Source organism: Plecotus auritus (genome assembly GCF_963455305.1).
Source record: "Plecotus auritus genome assembly, chromosome: 2".
Taxonomy (NCBI): domain Eukaryota; kingdom Metazoa; phylum Chordata; class Mammalia; order Chiroptera; family Vespertilionidae; genus Plecotus; species Plecotus auritus.
Genome location: NC_137771.1, coordinates 99,674,796 through 99,679,705, shown reverse-complemented (window position 1 = coordinate 99,679,705; position 4,910 = coordinate 99,674,796). Strand labels below are relative to the sequence as shown.

General features: G+C 43.5%; 1 pseudogene across 1 annotated transcript; it reads left to right on the top strand.

Annotated features, from left to right (window-relative positions):
* Positions 1-272: 272 nt before the first annotated feature.
* On the top strand, positions 273-820 carry LOC308241457 (transcription factor E2F5-like; annotated as a pseudogene). The gene has a single exon. The product of its transcript is annotated as a transcription factor E2F5-like (transcript).
* The last annotated feature ends 4,090 nt before the right edge of the window (positions 821-4,910 follow it).

The following is a 4,910-nucleotide window of genomic DNA, read 5'->3' as shown; positions in this document are numbered from 1 at the left end:
GATTGAAAAAAGTAAAAATAAATAAATAAATAAATAAATAAATAAATAAATAAATAAACCAGAATCCAATGGAAAGGTGTGGTTGCTGACTGTAATGCTAAGAAATACTAGAGAGATTCATTTAAAACTTTTAAAGAAAACCAATTGTTTTAAAGCCTGTTTAAGCTTGCCTTCTTAGTCAAGATCTTAAAGCCAAGTCTGAGGACCTAGAACTGAAGGAGTAACAACTTGATCAGCAGAACTAGTAGCTGCAGCAAAGCATCAAAAATGGGATGGATGATTCCATTAATAACAGGTTTTGCTATGTAACTCATGAGGACATCTGCAATTGCTTTAACAGTGACACAATTTGGGCCATTCAGGCACCTTCTGATACAGAACTGGAGGTCCCTAGTCCAGAAATGGGTCAGAATGGACAAAAGAAGTATCAGATTAATCAAGAATCATTCAGGCCCCATGCATGTGCTGTTTATAAATAAAGAGTCCAGTTCACTCAGCCCGTGGTTTTTCCTGTCCCCCCACTGGCCAACCTCATGCAGCCTTTCTCTTGGCCCTCCACTCCTGAGGCTCTGCAGAAGTCCAGCCACCCGAATCAGAGGCCCTTGGACAGCCTACCTCTGAAAGGGGCCAGAGCCTCCAGTACACACTGCCACAGACTCGGCTTCAGCATTGATTAGTGTAAATATCATTAATGAGTTAATGTCTTCTGATGTGTTTCCTCTTCTGTGACTCTCCCACCCCAGCAGATGACTACAACTTTAATTTAGATGGTAATAAAGGAGTGTGTGGCCTTTTTGATGTCCAGATACTAATTTATTAGATTCCAAGAAAATTTGGGACTGTTATCTACCTATAACTGTGTAACATTGTAGACTTCCTAAAAACCTAAGTGTTTATAATGAACATAACACCTGTTTAGTTTGTGGATTCTGAAGTCTCATTCCCTAATACTTTCTTATTTCACAAACTTCAATCATGAAAACTATATCTTACAGAAAATAGAGAAGTATATGAGCATATTAAAGAGCCACATGGAAGACGTAAAAAACAGCCCTAAATTTGTGAGAGAAGTGCCTCAAAACTTGAGGTATTTCTATGATATGTGAGAGGAAAGCAACAATATCCACTGGCATTATCTAAAACTAGAGGCCGGGTGCATGAAATTCGTGCACAGGGGCGGGGTGTCCCTCAGCCCAGCCTGCACCCTCTCCAATCTGGGACCCCTCGAGGGATGTCCAACTGCTCGTTTACGGTCAGTCGGACATCCCTCTCACAATCCAGGACTGCTGGCCACAACTGCTCGCCTGCTTGCCTTCCTGATTGCCCCTAACCGCTTCTGCCTGCCAACCTGATAACCCCCTAACCACTCCCCTGCCAGCCTGATTGATGCCTAACTGCTCCCCTTCCAGCCTGTTTTCCCCTAACTGCCCTCCCCTGCAGGCCTGGTCCCCCCAACTGCTCTCCCCTGCAGGCCTGAGTCCCTCCCAACTGCCTTTCCCTGCAGGCCCGGTCACCCCCAACTTCCTTCCTCTGCCAGCTTGGTCACCCCTAACTGCCCTCCCCTGCAGGCTTGATTGCCCCCAACTGCCCTTTCTTGCAGGCCTGGTTCCTCCCAACTGCCCTCCCCTGCTGGCCATCTTGTGGTGGCCATCTTGTGTCCACATGGGGCCAGGATCTTTGACCACATGGGGATAGCCATCTTGTGTGTTGGAGTGGTGGTCAATCTGCATATTACTCTTTTATTAGATAGGATAGAGGCCTGGTGCACAGGTGGGGCCCAGCTGGTTTGCCCTGAAGGGTGTCCCGGATCAGGGTGGGGGTTCCCTTGGGGTGTGGGGTGGCATGGGCGAGGGGCCTGTGGTGGTTTGCAGGCCAGCCACGCCCAAGCAGAGACCCTGGTATCTGGGGTTTATTTATCTTCTACAATTGAAACTTTGTAGCCTGGAGCGGAGCCAAGCCTTCTGCTTGCTCCGAGGCAGCAGCCATTTCTGTTGGGATTTATGTATCTTCTATTATTGAAACTTTGTAGCCTTGAGTGGAGGCCTAGGCAGGCAAGGGCAGGTGGAAAGCTTGGCTTCCTCCATTGCCAGGGAAACCCAAGCCTCCCTCCTGCTCTCTGTGGCCGTAGCCATCTTGATTGGGTTTATTTGCATATTTGCTCTTGATTGGCTGGTGGGTGTGGCTTGTGGGTGTAGCAGAGTGATGGTTAATTTGCATATTACTCTTTTTTTAGATAGGATTATCAGACTACTTATTGTGCAAACAAGTACACTTTTGAAAGTGAAAGGGAAACAATTACTTTGGAACTGTAAGCATAAGTTGAGGCTACCTAAGGTTAATTATGACATGTGATGAGGTAAGCATTTGCTCCCAAAGCTTAGCAAGATTAAACTCAGAACAAGGAATTATGTGGTACCTGGCCATCAAAAACAGTTAACACTATAAAATTCCTATACTTAAAGAGGTGACCTACAGCTCTTTTGGAAAACCCAGCTATCCAAAACCTGCAATCTGCCTGACATTAGTTTTTACTGCAGCCTTCTTCACTTTGCCCCATAACTGACTTTGACCTCTCTCTACTGTGTCATGTCTGAATCTTCTATTGAGAGTCCCAAGCTCAGATTCTGTTGTAGTCCTTCCGCTTATAAAACTTAGCCTACCCATGTTACTGTCCATGGGACCCTACTGTCCACTACTCAACAGGAGCTAATCTTACCAAACTCAAAGGGTTTGCCACTTGGAGTGCTCTATTAAAAAACAAGACATGGTTGGTGCAAGGTAGTTTTACTTACTTGCAACAAGTAAAGGAGAGAGGGGATTCATATCCAGAGCTCTGCTTCCCAGAAGGGAGGCTAACCATTGCTTACATATACTATTTGGTCATTTATACGTTGATTTCTTCTCTACATTTGGCTACACTTATCAGATGAGTTCTTGTTAAGTTCATCCTGTTTACATCTGATTTGCAAAACATTGCTGCATATTTTAACATTTAGCAAGAATAACATTTACAAATAACATTTAGAATTGCCCAGACCTTGAGATCCTCCTACTACTACTACTAAGATAAAAGATTTGTGGAAGAATGAATGAATGAGCTCTTGGTAAGACAGTTATATCTTAAGTGTTACTTTTGGGAGGTAATGCCTTAGGCCAGCCATTTTCAACCTTTTTATCTCATGGCACATATAAACTAACTACTAAAATTTTGCACACCAAAAAAAAATCTATATATATAAAAGCCTAAATGACCTTTACTACTGGTTAACCAAGCAACCAGTTGACCAGTTGCTATGATGATGCACTGACCACCAGGGGGCATTCACTTAATGCAGGAGCTGCCCCCTAGTGGTCAGTGCACTCCCACAGCCAACCTCTTTGCAGCCGGCCAACCTCCCGCGGTTCCTCCCCTCTCCCCCTCTGCTGGCCAGCCCCAATCAACCCCGATCACCCCTGATTGCTGGCCAGGCTGAGAGACCCCACCCATGCATGAATTCGTGCACCAGGCCTCTAGTATATTATAATTTTTGCTGATCTGACCAAAAAGTAGGTATAATTTTTATTTATTCACACCATACAGGTATTGTTTTGTTGGCTGTTGTCATTTTTTTTTTTTTAATTTGACAATCTAAGGGAAAAGAGGTCAGTGCCTCTGACTAAATAGTCAGGTATTTCCTGTTTTAAAAATTCTTGCGGCACACCAGTTAAAAATCACTGCCATAGACCAGGAATAACAAGAGTGAAGGTGTCAGGCCCCTTCTGAGGGCAGACTTTCAGGACAGCCCTCAAGTTGCAATTCTGATAGCTTCCTTTTGACTAAATATTGGCAAGTTCTCTGCCAGGTGGAATCCACCCATACTCTGAAAGATTTACCCAAGTGGGCCAAAATATTAATGGTTGCCAAAAAAATATTATAGGATTGCAGGGCAGGAGGAATAGGGAAACTGGGATAGGGAAGTTAAAACAAGGCCAAACAGTATGGGCAACTTGCAGCCAGCTTGTGACTAATGAACTATTATCTTCCCCAGCAAAAGACACTAGAGCAAATGGTTAAAAAACTTCCCTAATGAGAGAATGCAAAAGGGAAGGGGGAAAGGGGAAAGGAAAAAAGGGAAATTTTACTCCCTAAGCAAAGAAAGCAGCAGTCTGAAGGCTTGGCAAGATAAAGTTGCAGGTGCTTCTCATGAATTCTGGGAAGGCCACAATAAAGTAAAAAATAATAATAATAATAAATGGGGGGAGGGGGGACTTGAGAATTAATCTGTACCAAAATATTCAGCAAAAGAATTTTGAAATCTATAGACAAGAGGTTATACAATACCTCAGACCCCCACCTAACCTGCTCCTCAGAGTAGCTGAGAGTCTGTCTACCCTTCATAAGCCAGATGTATAGGTTTGCTTGCTTTGCTTTTTCAATAAAGGTGCATGCTTTAATAAATTGGCTTTTCACAATGCAATCAAGGTCTCTCATATAAATTCATATTTATGAGAAGACCAGGATGAAGGTTGGGAACAGCCCTCTACCACTGACTCAGGGGTCTGTCTGGTAACACCTCTCTGGTGTTAGTGAGAGGTACCTATAACAGAAAGATACTCTTTTGAAAGATAAGAAACAAGTCTCGTGAAACCTTAAAAGTGCTCTGGTGAGAAATTTTGATCCAAGGGCATAGTGTGAAAGGACACTGGAGGTGTTGGTCACTAGAGTGTCTATTTCAACAAGTCTCTGTTCACGTAGATAATTAGATTATCACAGAGCCTAACTTCATGTTATGACCTGATTGAAATTCAGACCTAAACCTGTCCTGGAGCATGTGATAAACCATATGAGCCTGGAGCTCAGTTGTCACTACCTTTTCAAATACAGGCATCTTAATTAAAAAATTATAAGCTCAACTTTTGCCAAGGACTCA